Raw genomic sequence first — 17,397 nt, 5'->3', positions numbered from 1 at the left:
AAGACCCAGCATAATTCCTACCTCTTCAACAGCTTTACCTTAAACCCATTCTTTCTTCTTTGATTTCCTCTCTATGTTTTTTCCTCTTTTATATTTCAGATTATAGAATAAATTTGGCAAGAATTATGCACAACCCTGAACCAGCTCCTTTCTAGTTGTCCTGACCAGCTCATAAAATATGTGTTATTTAAGGCTTCTCATAGTCATGTTTTATTTTCCAGTGAAATTGGAAGCTCCTTGAGAAAAGAGACTATTCCTTATGCCACTGTACCTCCAGCCCTGCCCAGAGCGGGTGTGTTGATTGTGTTTTCCCCGGAGGCTGACTCTGGGGAAACGCCCACTGTGTTGAGAGACAGGCCGTCCCAGTCTTTCAGCCACAGTGGCTTGTTCAGTGTCAGTTGTCCTCAGCTAACTGGACTCTGTGCACGTCAGGAGCGAGGGACCCCTTCTAGCATCTCAAGTGGAAGATGTTGGAAGTTACTTATGGAAGTTCTGTACCTAATATTCAAAGTATAATATCAATGAATAACATAGAAAAATATTTCAAGTTGTGATTTGTACCCTTAATTTTTATGAAGCATTTTATTTGTTTATGTCTTGTGTCCTGAGGGACTGAAAGAGAAAAGGGTTTGGATAGAAGAACAGAACTACCAGCACCCCCCCCCAACACACACCATACACACCACACACACGTAGATGATACACACCACACACATGTGTGTACCACACATATACTACACATGATACACACCACACATACACCACACACCACACATGTACACACCCCACACATGTGTACACACATACAAAATTCAAAATTCTTGTCACACTTTTTGGGGCCCTGTTTTGCACTGTATTAGAAAATATTTACACAACTGAATTTTTGTTGTCAGATCAGAGATTTGTCTTATGTTTCTTGTGCTTTCCCATAATATCCTTTAAAAAGTATTTGTTGGATAAATGTGGCATCTTTACATATATAAATGGCAGTAAGTATATCATTTTTTCTTTTCAGTAGCCTAAGAAATTTTCCCTTAAGTACTACGCACTCAGTGAATATGCTAGAATTTCACCACTCTCTTTAAGACCATACTCAAATTTTCCACTTTGATTTTTCACAGTTTACTGTGCCTTTTAAATGATGGGAAACTAGAAGCCATTAGGTGTGACCCCTCCCAAGTCCCCTTTCTTCCTGTTCTACCAACATTTAGTGAGTGGTGTCCAGTCTGTTTGCTGCATTTGCCACTGTTCTTTATTCCTTCCCATGTGACTCTCTGTCCCCCCCGACTCCATAGGTGGCTTAGACCTTGGGCCTTTCTGGCACTTCTCATGCCCTTGTGTCATTGGTGGGCATATTTTTCCTTTGCTTCTTCTAAATACTGGCAGTTTTCTGGAGATTTGTCTTGTACACCTTTGCTAACAATGAACTCTTCCCTGGTTGATCTCTTCTTACTCTTAGTCCTAACTATCCCTCAACCCATGCTGTGACCCCCAAATGTGTATTTCTAACATAAATGTCTCTCTGTGAGGCTCAGAACCTCACATAAAAACATCCTGCTAGTCCGCTATGCCCATGAAGAGGGCCTGTGCCTTACTTTTCCATGCACCTGAGGCACTTGTAGGATGCTCTGAAATTGGCTGAATTTTCTCATACTTTGGTAACTCACCTTCATTTTTACAAACAAGAAAATAAAACTTGGAGACTGTTGTGACTTCAAGGTCAAGATGCCTGTGATAGTTTTCGAATTTGTGACTGATGACTCACCCTGTGCAGAGCCGTGGATGCCTTCCTCTCCAGATTTCCTGATCCGTGAACATCCTTCTCTGCGTCCACGGGAGCACAAGAGACCATCCTCTCTGCTGATGTGCGGACACTGGAATGCAGGCTCCCTCATGCAGAGCTTGCCTTCTGAAATCACACCATTGGACCACTCTAGGATTAAAAATAACACTTTAGGCCAGGGAAGAAACGGACTTTGGGGAAAAGTAGTGTCAGTTTGGCTTAGTTTTGCAAAGAACGCAACATTCTGATCATACAGTGATTATGGGGGCTCGGAAAGAACATGTATATTATTTGGTTTATGTCCTCATTCTCAGATATTGGCAAAACTAGGGTTATGTTGCTCTGTATAGAGATTTCCTTACATTTTCATGGAATAGGTTCATATTCTTTAATAATACCATATTCAGTGGATCATCATTTCGTGTACTATTTGGGGTAGCTGGGCCTATGCTTCCTGGCAGACTTAAAGTTCTAGGACTTTTCTAGCATCTAATATCACTGGCTTAACACTTTCAAAATCCATATTTGTTGTATTTTCCAGAGCCTCCCCAGAATAAACATCCAAATAGTAGGGGTTATGACATCCCCATAACCTGCAGACAGTGATATTCTGCAATGTGGTGGGATATAGATGACTCTTCTGTATTTCGAAGTTAACATTCAGTGTTCAGAATAGTTACACTTGTTTCTGACAACTCTTCAAGGACCGACTTCATGTCTCTGCTGTTACTCTGAAGCAGGGAGGATACTTTCTTTGTTAAAAGGGAGAGCCAAGGTGGTCAGGATGTATATTAACAACATGATTACTGAGTTTCGGCTTCCTGCAGGCATTCTCAGACGGACTGCTACAGCCCCGAGAAAGGCGGAGCTTTGGTGTGCTCCTGTTTGTGCCAGATCTGAGTGCCTGGTAGCAGTACACAGACGTCAGAGGCATTTTGTTCAGAGACTTAGTAAAATGAGTATCTGCCTTTTGGTAATTTTCAAACCGCTATTATTACCCCTGTGTAAGAGAAAGGAATTTTGCATTATGATGTGCTTTCTTAACTGAGGAGGACAAAGAAGCCTTATTTGTCTAGTTAAAAATCTCATTTCATACTAATTTGATACGAGGAAATTATTTTTCTGGAGACCTCAGTAATCTTTAGTGTATGTGACAATGACCTGTCTGGCAATACTGAGACTAACTGTTCGTACTAATTCTACACATTTCCTTACTACACTGCAGTTTGCATTTTCACCGAATGCACAATATCAAACTTTACCCTCAATGTTAACGAAATGATATCAAGACCACTTTACTTTTTGAGAAGTTTGCAATACTTAATTTTCTTTCATTTGGATCACTATTATTATTATTATTATTATTATTATTATTATTATAGCAACTTATAACTCTAAATTAGTATCTTAATGTTAAGGTAATAGTAATGTTGGATTGCTGAACTATAGTTTTAAAAGAATTGACAGTTTATTGCTCTTTCATTTGTGGTGTGTCTCATGTGATTTCAAGTAATTAGCAAACTTATTAGAAGACCTGGTACTGACAGGCTTTTGAACAATAGTCTCTTACTCCATGAGAAGATAGTAGACTACCTTTTTAAGATAGTCATAAAATAGTTCTATTGCACTGTGAGAGTCTCCTGTACTGCTGAATTAGATGCATTAATTCTCTGCGAAGCAGAATAACACTTCTTGGCTGTTTCCTAGATTCAACCAATTAATTGTTATGAAATGGAGAACCATAAAATGGAAAAAAAAGCTGTTGAATCTTCAGTAGGTACTGAGTTCATACTTTTCTCAGACTTCTTTTTAGCATCTAGTTTTTGATGACAACCTACTGAAGATATTACATGGAAAAAACTTGGTTTGTAAATAAAATAAACATGGTAGATTTTTGTACTTTTTCACTGAATCAAAGAATCGAGGCCAAAAGAAACATTTGTTTCCTAAACCTTTAGGCACACTAAGAATTTGTAAGTACAGCTTTTTTTTAGTAGTATTTATTAGGCTCAGGCCAATAGTTATGTGTGTGTCCTTGCCAATGGAATGGAATGAGTCTAAATTTTTATTTCAGATGTATACCGTAACTCACTAGGAGAAATTGTGTAGGCCATGGATTGGTGTAACCTAGTTGAAAATGACACACATTAGAAGTTATTTATTGAAGTGTTTTGTGCTGAGGATGTTGCCTGCTTTATCTTGGTTGATGACTAGGCGGTTTACTGTTATTCTCGTTTTTTCTAGGAGAATATGAAGACTCTAAACTAAGTCTATAAACTACTGCAAGTGCTCACATTTAGACCTGGCACCTAGTTCAGCCTCTGGCAGAGCCAGTGCTCAGTGAATATTTGATGAAGGAAAGATATGTAATGTGCTCAAGTACAAACCAGTAAGAGGCACAGGCATATTTTAACCTCACATCTTGAATTTCTGCACACTCTTACTCTTCTACTCTGCCTCTTACATACCAGAGTTCTGGGGAGTATTTTTCCCTTTAGGAGAAAAAACGGTAGCATTTTTTAATTTAAATGTCCAAACTTTTATTTGGAGATTATTCACCTTTTAGTGGCTATGGTGGCCGCAGAGCCGAGGGGCTCTTTGTGTGCACTGTGTCTTTAGTTCATCACCATTAAATTGCCAGAGTGCATTCATGCTAATCCAACTCATTTTTCTTTCTCTTATTAGTAATAGAGTTGATACAGAAAGGTGCTTTGAAGTCCCCACTTATAACTTCTATAACATTGTGTCAGTATTTTAGGGTCCCTGAAACATGGCTTCGATGACACAGAAGTCTTCAGTAATTTCTGGTGATGGATCCTAAAAGAATAGCAGGACTTGGCAAAAGCAAGACATTTTTTTTAAATCACTTAAACTATTATTATGCCATTGTCTGAGAGGCAGATAATTTTATTGAGAGTAAATTACAATAGACTTCACAGAAAAGAGCTTTTGCTCTTGAATTTCTTTAGAAGTAAAAGGAAAGTAGAAATTTTAACTTCAGGAGTGCAATTGTATTTTTGACTCTTGTGATAGTTGACATACAGAGAAACAAGAGATTTTAAATATTTCTTAAGACTAGAAAGTAACACCCAAATCGAGCAATTTCTCCAAGACTATTATATTTAACATGACAATAAAAAGAATTTGGGGCCTCTTTGCGGGTGGTGGTTATTGGATACCAGGAGGAGGGGGCTTTACAAAATGTATTTTTTAATAAATATTTATTTAGTGCCCACTGTGAGCCAGCCACTGTTCTAGACTCAGGTGCTTGGAACACAGTGGTGAACGAGACAGAAAAGTTTCCCTCCGTGGAGCTTAGATGCTAGTGATAGGAGTCGGGAAATAGGCAAACAAGTACGTTATTATTGATATTGATGCTCTTTGGATGGAAATAAACTAGATGTTAAGCTACATGTTATAGTCAGAAAATCCTCTCTGAAAATATTTAATTTGAACAGAAATCTAAAGAATGAAGGGAAACTTTCGGGCAGAGGAACTAAATGCTCTAAAGGGTTTGAGGACTTAAGTTTGGCATTTTTAGAAACATGGTATGAGTGGGAGGGAGAAGGATAAGCGGTGTAACGCAGAGGTGGAATGAGTCAGACCACTAATAGCCTACTAGGTCATGGTAAGGAGATGGGATTTGGTTCTGATGACAGTATATTGGTCGTGCATTGGAAACTTTTAAGTGGGGCAGTGGTAAGATTGACATGTAAGAAGAAAATGATGGCCGTCTATGTTTTGGGGAGAAAAATGCTATGGTGGAAGAGTGGAAGCAGGAAGATCCAATAGGAGGTCATTGTGTAGTGAAGGTCAGGCTTGGACAAGAATGGAGGCATAAAAAATGCACATCTTAAATCTGCATTTAAGATGTTGAGCATAGGATGTACTGAAAGTTTAAAAATGGGGGTCAGTGAAAGGGAGAAATCAAAAGTGACTTCTGAATTTTTATTTTTTTTTAAATTTTAATTGTTGTTCAAGTACAGTTTTCTGCCTTTTACCCCCATCCCAGCCCACCCTCCAGCCTTCCCTCCCATTTCTATCCCCCCTAGTTTTTGTCCATGTGTCCTTCATACTTGTTCCTGCAAACCCTTCCCCTTTTCCCCTGAAATTCCCTCCCCTCTCCCTTGACTTCTAATTTTTTTGCTCCGCTGAGCAGTGGCACAATAAAGAATAGGACAGAAATAGTCAGCTGGGGAGAAGGAAGGAAATGCATCGACCTAGCTTTTATACTTGAGCTATCGATTAGCCATCTAATTAAAGATGCCAAATTCTCAATTGCATAGGAAAGTCTGGCTCAGGTAAGATGTTAGTCAGGGTTGTAGGAAAATGTTGTGAATTAACAGTGAGGAGATTATATTAATGCCAAGAGTCTGGATGAGACCATCTGGGGAGCAAGGGTGAACAGAGGCTCCAGCAGAGCCTGGGACACTGCGATGGCCATTCAAAGGTCAGCTGGGAGAGCAAGCCTCAGCAAGGCGCCCTGAGGCTGAGAGGCCAGCAAGGAGAACAAGGTGAGCAGAGTGTTCAGTTCCTCACTCCCAGAAGAGAGAGTGGTGTTTCAGGAAGAAGGGTGTGCTCAGCTGTCTTTATGTTAGAGGCTGAGGAGAACAGTGAAGTTATCTGTAGCACAGGAGGTAGCTTCTCTGCTATTTTTTGAACTGTGTGTTGATGGTAGGCCATTTGCAGCTTTGCATTAGATGAGTATATAGAAAGTACTCATGGTATTGATACAGCATTTTAAAGGTAGTAACAACTGGTCATTTTATAAGTACAGGTGTTACTGAAGTAATATACAGGGGTGAGCAAAAGTAAGTTTACAGTTGTTCCTTTGGAAGAACACATGCAGGTTGTGATAATTACATTAGCTTTATTAACTGAAAAGAATGTCACAGGGGTACAGCGTACTTTGGTACAGTCTGGTAACTGCTCAAATTGCCAACGTTCATTACTTATGTGTTTTTGTAGTCTTTGGAAATCAGCCAACAAACCCCAATTTCAGTGACCTGGTTGGGTGGGCCCCACTGACCCTGAGGTGGCTGAATTCAAACCTAGTTTGGCTACCCCTGTATATTTCCCAACTCCCATAGTTGAGCTAGAATTTTTTTGATTGCTTTATTTTGTAGATTTAATAGGTTTTCTAGAGGCTGGGTTCCTCTAGCACCATACCAGAAAAACACAGGTTTTTGAATGTTAATGCCCCACGGCTCACTCAATATGTTGTAATGAGAGTTTAATTGCAGGGCTGCAGAGCTGGCTGCCCTACGCACAGCCATAGACGGGTAAAGTCACGCTTACATTGTATTTGATAGAAGGTGTACTGTTATCCTAGTCATGTCAAGAAATAAGGAAAAGGTGCCTATTCATGAAAATATCAGAAAAGACCCATTCTCAGAAACGGCGACAGAGCAGATCTGTGGCAGGAGGTCTGACGATGGGATCATCATCATTAACAGACGTGGTTTAACCGTTTCGAATGCTCTCTCCATGCTGTGGGAGCCACAAAACAACAAGACCGTGCAGACCCCCAAAACTGAATATTTCACCAGTGTGGCACCTTCGATTCAACCTTAGGTCTCATTCTGTTTATTCTGCTCTTATGTGAGACAAAGAATCAATTTTTATAGGCCACTACATGTGCTTTCTCTAATGGCCTTTTGAGAAAATCAAGGTTTTTGTACTCTAATCACATGCCTTCTTCTCAACGTTAAGCCTCATTCTGTTTATTCTGATCTTACCTGAGAAAAGTGATTTTCCCAGGCCAAGTACATACACTTTCTTCCTATGGCTTCCTGAGAAATCAAGGTGTTTGCACTGTAATCACATTGTCTATGTCTGTGTCTACTACAGGAGTGCCATGTATTTGCTTTGCCACATTTAGCCAGTGATAATAAAAACTTGAGAATGTTTTTAAATTTCAAAGGGGGAAAACAGAATTGAAAATTATTTTTAAAAGTGAAATTGAATAGTTAAACCTTGGAAAACAACTTTGGCAGCGTTCAAATAATTCTACTTAGGAAATTGACAAAATTCTTGGTAAAACACTCAGTCAAACAGACGTATGTAGGCATGTATGTTATAAAGATCGTGGAGGACTATACTTGCAGGGATCGTTTCTGTAGTTCGTTTTAGAGACCATGGGAAAGTGGCAGCAGCTCCTTAAGAGAAAACCTAACATATATGTCAACTAGGAACTGGTAATCACATTCACAACTCAAAATCCCATACTGGCTGGCTAATTTAATGAAAAACTGGATTAAATCTTGGTTCTTCAGTGGTGAAAGCAAAGGAATGATGGTGGTTGTTTACTTGAAAATCTAGTAATTGTTCAGAAATTAATGGATACCCATGAAAGTCATGAAGTGAAAGACATTGGCTCATACAATGCTGTACGTCAATCATATCTCAATCTTTAAAAAAGCAAAGACATCCATCTTCAGTTGCAAGCAGGGGAATGCAAATTGGGACCAAGAGTGGATATTCCCTAGAATGCCAAAATGTAGAAGCCTTTCTACATTAAATGTTGGCAACTATATGGAGTAATGGAAACTCCTACACTGCTGCTAATGGGAAGATGAACTCGGAAAGCCGCTTTGTAAAAGCAGTTCCATATACCTTGTAAAGTTACACACCTGCATGCCCTCTGACCAAATTTCTTTCTGATGTACTGTTAAATACTGGGGAAATTCTTAACACATAAGAACCAGGAGACACGTATAAGAATATTTCTAGCTGTATTATTTACAGTGGTAATATACCTAGAAATAACTCACAGGATCATTGACAAGAAATGGATGAGTATATTTTCCTAAAATCACAGGAGAGATTAAACAAGTGTGAAAATGAATGAAGTACAACTAGATGCAAACACATCTTAGAAATGTAATGTTGAGTGAAAAAAGTAAGTTTTATGAGATTACACATAATATAACAATACATTTATAAAGCTCAACCAAGTAAATTGAAATGATACATTGGTTAAAGATGCCTACCCTTGTAAATTATTTTTCAAAAAGGAAAGTTAGTGAGTACTTTTAGATGAAGAGAAGCAGGTGGGTAGCTGGGAAGGAGCACAAAGTAGACAGCTTTAAGAGCAGGGGCAATCTTTTGTTTTTGAGATGGTGATTGTTCGCAATTATTTATTATTGTGCTTCCTGACTGTGCATACATTACTTGTTTTTACATTTACGAAATAGTATAGAAAAGTAATATTTTACTAAATCGGTTATTATTGGGATCATCTTTACCGATAAAAGGGATAAAGTGCTTCACAGGTAACTCTGCCCTTCCTTCACTATATATATCACAGTAGCCCGATGGCAAGCAAAAGGGAAGAACACAGATAATCCAGTTTCATCTCTCCTTGAAAGCTTAGCTCAAGTTCGGAGGTCTCACAGAAATCAGAACAGATATTTACCATTTTTGTGGAAAATGAGACATGTTGTTCAAAGCCTGCTGAGCCCTCTTTCTTTATTCTTTTATTAAATTTTAGAAGTGCTGGCAAAATAACAAAATCCAATGAATCGTCTGGTAAAAGGCTCACCTGTAAAGTATAGACAAATAGTGCAGAATACCGATTAAAATAAGCAGATTAAAACCTTGATAACCTAACTCTCTCTAAAGCAAGAAGATTGGCAAAGGAGGAGCTTCTAGCATTTGAAGTGGCCCCCAGCTACCAGGAACAATGGTGTGAATGTGAATCCAAGCCCTGCTGAGTGCTGTGTGTTTAACTGAAGAGATAATTGCATGCAAGTCTATGGAATCCCTGGGAAGATGAAAAACATAGAGTTTAGCAGATTAATAAATATTTCATAATGTTTTTTCCTTTCATGAAAGTATAGTACAATTAGGTCTTGGCTTAGCTTCTGCTTTTGACTGCCATTGTTCTCTTTTTTTTTTTTCATTCCAGAATTTTATTAACTCCCCACCCCAGACTCATTACTTTCCTGTGCACTTTATATTTAGCTTTGGCAAAGTTTAAGGCTCTAATTGCTGTAAAAAGAAAGATGCAAAAAGTAAAATAGAGAACTGGCTCCGTTCGCCTCATCTATGAGCATAAGACTCTAGGTACCATCCTTCTTAAATTATTTTTATTGGGGTAAAATTGGTACATAACATTACATTAGTTTCAGGTGTTACAACATAATAATTAGACCTTTGCATACAGCACAAAGTGACCACCACAGTGAGTCACCATCCATCACTATACTGTTGACCCTCCTCACCCATTTGGTCCAACTCCCTTCCCCTCTGATAACCACCAATCTATTCTATGTATCTGAGTTTTGTTTATTTAGATTCCACATGTAAGTGAATTTATACAGTATTTGTCTTTCTCTCTCTGACCTATTTTACTTAGACTACTACCCTCAAGGTCCAGCCATGTTGTCACAGGTGGTAAGATTTCCTTTTTCATGGCTGAGTAGTATTTCACTGTACATATACCATATCTTCTTTATTCTTTCATCTATCCATAGACATTTTAAGTCATTTCCATATTTTGGCTATTATAAATAATGCTGTAATGAACGTAGGGTGCATATGTTTAATAGTTTTGTTTTCTTCGTAAATGCTCAGAAGTAGAATAGCTGCAGAATGTGGTAATTCAATTTTTAATTGTTTTTTTGAAAAAACTCAATGTTGTTTTTGATAGTGGTTGTATGAATTTACATCCCACCAACAGTGTGTGTGGGTTTACCTCTCTCCACATTCTTTCCAGCACTTGTTGTTTCTTGTCCACTTGATAATAGCCATTTTGATTTGCATTTTCCTGACGATTAGTGCTTCCATGTGCCTGTTGGCCATCTGAGTGTTTTCTTTTGAAAAATAGATATTTAGGTCCTCTGCCATTTTTGAATCAACTTTTATTTGTTTCTTTTCTTTTTTTTTTTTGGTTCTTGAGTTGAGTATTTAAAAATATATTTTGGATATTAACCCTTTATCAGATATATGGTTTGCAAATATTTTTCCCATTCGGTAGGTTGCCTTTTTGTTTTGTTAATGTTTTCCTTTGCTGTGCAGAAGTTTTTTAGTTTGATGTAGTCCCACCTGTTTGTTTATGCTTTTGCTTCCTTTGCTTTTGGAGTCATATCCAAAACTTTAGTGCCATCGCCAATGTCAAGGAATTTACCACCTATGTTTTCTTCTTCTGTATGGTTTCAGGTACCACATTCAAGTATTTAACCCATTTTTCAGTTAATTTTTGTGCACGATGTAGGGTAGTGGTCTAATTTGTGGCTGTTCAGTTTTTCCAACCCCATTTATTGAAGATACTGTTCTGTCCCCAGTGCATATTATTGACTCTTTTTTAAATATATTAATTGCCTCTATACGTGCAGGTTTATTTCTTCTGTTTCATTGAGCTATGCATCTGTTTTTTTTTCTAATACCATACTGTTTTGATTACTACAGCTTTGTAGTATAGTTGGAAATTAAGGAGCATGATACCTCCAGCTTTGTTTGTGTTAGAATTACTGTCGTTATTGAGGGTCTTTTGTAGTTCCATACAAATTTTAAGATTTTTTTGTTTCTGTAGAAAAAATGCCAATGGAATTTTGATAAGGATTGTGTTACATCTGTACATCATTTTGCAAAGTATGGACATTTTGACAATGTTAATTTTTTCAATTTATGAGCATGGAATATTTTTCCATATATTTGCATCTTTAATTTCTTTCATCAGTGTCTTATAGTTCTCAGTGTACAGATCTTTCACCTACTTGTTTAGATTTATTTCTAGGTATTTTATTCTTTCTGATGCAATTAAAAATGGGACTATTTTCTTAATTTCTGTTTCTGGTGGTTCATTATTAGTTTATGGAAAAACAACTGATTTTTATATCTTGATTTTTGTATAATGAAAGTTTACTGAATTCTTTTATTCTAATTTTTTTTAGGTCAAGTTTTTAGGGTTTTCTGTATATACTATCATGTCTTCTGCAAATAGAGATAGTTTTACTTCTTCCTTTCTCACTTGGATGTCTCATTTCTTTTCTTGCCTACTTGCTCTGGCTAGGACAATACTGTGTTGAATAAAAGTGGCAAGAGTGGCATCCTTGTCTTGTTCCTGGTTTTAGAGGAAAAGATTTCAGCTTTTCACTACTAAGTATGATATTTGCCTGTAGAAACAAAGAGGAGATTGGTGGTTGCCAGGGACTGGTGGATGGGGGAAGTCAAAAGATTTTAGTCAAGTGTAAAAACTTCCAGTTTTAAGATGAATAAGTTCTGGGTATGTAATATATAGCATGGTGACTAAGTTAACAACACTGTATTATATACTTGAAAGATACTAAAAGGGTAAATCCTAAATGTTCTCATCACACACATACTAATGTGCATGGGCACACACACAGAGGTAATTACATGAGGAGATGGGTGTGCTAGCTTGTTTTATTGTGGTAATCATTTCTCAATATATATTTATATCAAATCACCTCATTGTACACCATAAACTTACACAATGTTATATATCAATTATATCCCAAATCCAAGGGGGAAAATCTATCACCAGAGACTAGTGTATCACTGGGGTTTTGTGAGATGTTTTACTTTTTGAGTGTGTGAATGGATAGATTCGGAGACGGAGAGTATATCCCTTGCAGGGTGGAAGGATATAAAAGGACTAGAGTTTTTAAATGGAATTAAGATATTTGTCACTAACTTGTGCCTTTAGGGATGACAGCTAGTTCTTGAGAATAGTTGATATCTTATTTTTCTCACTTGATTTAAAAAAAGTATATTTATGAACTGTTCACTGTCTGACTAAATTTCATAGCTTTGCTCCCCCATAGTTCTCTGGCCACCCATCCATGCACCCACCCTCCCATCCACCATATTTACTGACTGCCTTTTGTTACCAGACACCAGGCAGTGTACATAAGGCCTCTGTATTTATTGAGCTTAGATTTTGCTCTGTCTCTGCTTCTTCTGTTCATATAGGGAAACTGAGAAAAATATTATCCAAAGATAGTAAAGTTGCCATTTGAAATTGTAGTAAACATGCCAAGAAAGAGGCCTGTTCAATGTGGAAAGTGTTGGCAATAGATAACTATATGTTAGTTGGTTTAATAATTATGATTTTTTCCTGCACCCATATTTTATCATTTCCAATACTAGTATCAGTTTGCTTTCAAATTCAGGATATGGATAGGAGACACATTTCTTTAAATATTCAAAAGGGTTGCATTTGCTGTGAGCTTTGTGTTAAAAATAACAGGAACCATGCAGACAGCCCTGGAATAAGCCAGGAAATTTTGCTTGCCAGACTGTCACTCTTCTGTTAATAAGAACATGAAGTGTTGTGGGCAAATATTCGTGTTCATTTACAGACATTATCAGGACCTCAGGTAACTGACAAACGACTGCATGATACTTAGAGAAATGTTCTGAATGTATTGTATCTATTTAAAAATACCTTTACTCTTTGCTTCTGTGCTTGTATTTTTGTATAATGAAAGTTTGTGCTCCCCAAAATGCAGCACTGTCGCTTTGCTGCTGAACTACATTTAGAGCCGTATCACTGAGTACCTGATTTTTATTTTGGAGTAGATCGGATGCAAATATCCACATTAGTGCAACACATGCAAAGGTCAGAAGGTCCAAAGTGTGGTTCCCATGGCAACTGACCTTTGTTTCTCTGGGAATAGGCAGTATTTGCTTTCACTCAGGTTTGGATAAACTTTTCTATTCAATGATGTATGTGGTGGAGTGGTTGTTGTGGGACATGTTATTTAGGGATGTCTGATTTCCATCAGAAAAACTTCACTTTTGATGTTATAAAAGTCTAGAGGCTATTTTGTACTTCCCATATTCTTGAAAAATGAAGGCAACCATGGGAAAGTAAAAGTGAGCACTTTTTTGCTAAACAGCTATCTAACAATAACTGATGTAGCTATCACAGTTTTAAACCAAACCACTAATTTTGATTATGTTTATATTTGTTTATATGAGTATAGAATAGCTGGGTAATTTTCAGCAAACTAAAATACAAGGAAAAGACTTTATTACAAATGAAATGTTTCTGTGTAAATGTTTATGAATAGTCATCGGTAAAACTTGAAACCAACAGAAACCACACCCATACTCGCTATCTTCTTTCTGTTGAAATGGAAGAAGTGTTTTCCCCACTGTCAAAAGTCAACACATTCAGCATAGTTTGGGTCTCCTTTCCTCCTAAGGGCATTGGTGCCCCCATCCCCCCCTCTCACTCCCAACTCACGAAGTCCTCCCGCTGCACCAGATCATTCCCATCAGCATCCACACATCCTCCGGCATCTCCCCCTGACCCTGTGTCCCCATAGCTACCACCCTATTTTCTACATTCACTGTCTGCAGTTCTTCATCTCTTTATTCCAGTCCAGTGGGTCTTCTGTTCCTTTACTTCACTGCAGCTGCTGCTTTCAAGTTCAGCAAGACTTGCTTCTCTGATGCCAGATGTCATAGTTACTTGTTGAGCTCGTGTTATCTAACCACGGTACAAATTTCAAACTCAGTTGAGCACTTCTTTTTTCTTGGGGCACCTTTTTCTTTTGGTGCCTGTGACGCCAGACTCTTCTTACTGGTTTTTTCTAAGGCTCCTTATAAATGCTTCCTAAACCCTTCTTCCTCTGATGTACTTATGCTGTAGTAGTTTGGAGTACACCCAGTCTTGGTCTTCCCTATTTAAAATACCATTCTGACTTAGGGTTGCCAGATTTAGTAAATAAAAATGTACGATGTTCATATAACCATTTTTTTAGTGTTATGTATTTCACATAACACACACGCATTTAACTGTGTATCATCTATTCATCTCATAAACTATTGGGATATATTTTAGTACAACTGTGTTCCATGCATATTCATGACATACTTATACTAAAAATTATTCATTGTATCTGAAATTCAAATTTAACTAGAGGTCCTGTATTTCTACTATAACCTTATACAAAGTAAGGTTATTTAGTTACTTGGAATTTAGTGCTACCTCTATGCCCAGAATTTATCTCTCATTAAGTTCTAGCTTTGTGCTCTCAGCTTCCAAAGTAATATCTTGGATATATGTCTTCTCAAACTTATTCTGTCCAAATGAGAATTACTTATTTTTATCCCCTCTTCATGTTACTAATGACACCAATGTTCTTTTTGCCAGCCTTTCATTACATCTTTGGGCAAGTCCCAAGGTTCGTATGTTCAAAACATCAGAAGTATGTGTACTTTTGTTTATTTCTTCCTCGGTCAAGTCATTATGATAACTTGCCTGGACCGTAACTCCAGCTTCCTGTTCCCCCTGCTTCTACTGTATCTACTCCCCACAACTATTTATCCATGCAAAGACACTTTTAAAGAAACTTGTAAATAATGTCTGAGTGTGTCATTTGCCCCACTGTTTCAAAGCTTCCTCTACGTCCAGTTTCCAATGGCTTCTCACTGCACTTTGAAGAAACCCAAATTCCTGATTACAGGTGAGAAGGCCTCTGTAGTCTCACTTGCTGGTATCAGTCTTCAGACTCATGCTTACCTACTCCAGCCCTACTGACTACTGTGTTCCACTACCTCCCTCCTTTTACTCCCCCTTTTTCCTCCCAGAGCATGCTTTCCCCTCTTTTTTCTCTTGGTTTCATCCTTTGGCTGATACCTTTCTCACCATTCTATCTCATGCTGCTTTATAACTTCTATTCCTCCCATCACTGCCTGTCATATTACTCTGTTTTTTATTTATCACAGTACTGATCAATACTTGAAATTGTCACACTGGTGGTTTTAAGTATTCATTTATTTTTTTCTCTTCTGGATCATAAATTCCAGGAGGAGAGGCACCTTGTTTATTTTTTTAGTTGTGTCTACGGTTCCAAGAATAGAACATATTCTATTAGACATATAGATACTCAGTAGTAGATATGCAATAAATATTTGGTGACATTTGAATTAGTGGTTTTCTAAAATAGATTTGAGCTGTAAGGTGTCACAAAAAACCCCCGCATCTTACCCTTTCTCAGCTTTGAAGGTAGGTGTACAATGAAAATATCTCTACTGCTTTTCCCCCACTGTACGCTGTGAGGTTGAGTTGGAAATGTTGGTGAAAACACAGTAATCGCCTCCAACGCAAATAGGGAAATGATTTCATCTGCTGGTATGAGCTGGCTCTGCCCCTGAGGAGAAGGCTGACATATTACTGCTGGTCAGGATCCTGCAATGGATTGTCTTTCAAAGTCAAATTGGAACCTGTCAAGAGATGGAGAAAGTGATCTGTGACCTGGAAAGATGGGAGATTAATATTTCTGAAATGCTGTGCACTAAACCCCCTGTAGCTACTTGTTTGTTTCACTATTAAGATTTCCCTCCCTCTGGTTCAGGAAATGCTTTGCTGGAAACAGCATCTTCGCTTTGTGTATAGACATTTCCTTTGCCCCAAGATGGGGTTTTCCAGCGAGGTGTAACATTCATTAGCCCCTTTGGACAATGCACTTGCTGAAGCAGACTGTGTCTTTATCTCACAGCTGCGTTTTAGAGTCAGGAAGCGCTGGACGTCGGGGGGAAGCTGTGATGTATGATGCAGAAAGGAGATTGATTTTCCACAAGCTACCTTGTACCTGGAGTAATGAGAGTGGCAAATTACTTGCTCAGTGAGCAAACATGACAGGAATGTCATAGAGCAAATTTATATTTATGCAAACACACTGAGGTCACAGAGGTGGAAATTCCACAAGGTCACCTTTTCCTCTGGAAGATGTCCCTCAAAATCACCACCTTGTCCTGGAAAGGCTATGCTTAGCAAAAGCTGCGTAATAGCTGCTTAGGAAACAAATACTTCTAATGAATAATGGAATGCTCACAGTACAGTAAGAAATAGGATAAATTGCCGTGCCATTTTAAAATGAGAGTCTTCAACGCACAGGCTATTTCTGGTGTTCATCTTGGATTTGGTGGCAGTGGAACATAAAACATCTACTTTAACAGAGTAAAGGAAATGGAGTGATTTATCCTAGTCACGGGAGGCCTTTAGAACCTCTCATTTGGGAATGGGAAAAAAAATCAGTGGTTGATGGGGAGGCAGATAATTTTTCTATCTTTAGGCAGTCCAATGCACAGCCAGCACGCGCGCATCTCAGAACATTTGGAACAGACAAAAGAATCTGAAAAGTCTTTAAGCGACAGAAGGAAATGGTGGTAATATTCGGTTGAAACATTTTAAGATTTCCATCTTAACGGTTTACACAATTTAAGAGGCAGTGCTGATGCTTTTAGCTGTAAGCTATTAAAAAAAGAATGTCAAAATGACAATTTTGTTTTGTTAATGATTTTAAAAGTCTGCTGATTTTAGGAAGTAGTCCTGGAGTTAGAATATTTTTTTCCTTGTTTGATACTCAATTCGTTAATCTTTTATCATTTATTTTTTGAGACCCTGGTCTGTGCCTGGCTGTAAGTTAAATGTAAGGTACAACAGAGATCAAGGGAACCATTCAGGTTCCCAAGCAGTTCATTCCTAGTAACCCCAATTGTAATGCAAAATAAATTCAGAGAAAATGAACCTTGTTAAACTTAGTTGTGAGGACTGAGCATTGGCAAACACAACATTCTAAGGTGTTTTTATCTTCTTTTGCCCCCACTGGTCCCTATAATCTGGATTAGAATAG

The 17,397-nt window shown here is 37.9% G+C and overlaps 1 protein-coding gene across 1 annotated transcript in view; it reads left to right on the top strand.

Moving 5' to 3' along the window:
* TAFA2 (TAFA chemokine like family member 2) overlaps positions 1–17,397 on the top strand; it is a 440,574-nt gene that overhangs the window by 262,307 nt on the left and 160,870 nt on the right. The window lies entirely within an intron of this gene.

Source organism: Artibeus jamaicensis, unplaced genomic scaffold (genome assembly GCF_021234435.1).
Source record: "Artibeus jamaicensis isolate MK-2021 breed Jamaican fruit bat unplaced genomic scaffold, CSHL_Jam_final contig_233, whole genome shotgun sequence".
NCBI lineage: Eukaryota > Metazoa > Chordata > Mammalia > Chiroptera > Phyllostomidae > Artibeus > Artibeus jamaicensis.
Note: the sequence above shows the minus strand (reverse complement) of the source record. Positions and strands in the feature narration are given on the sequence as shown.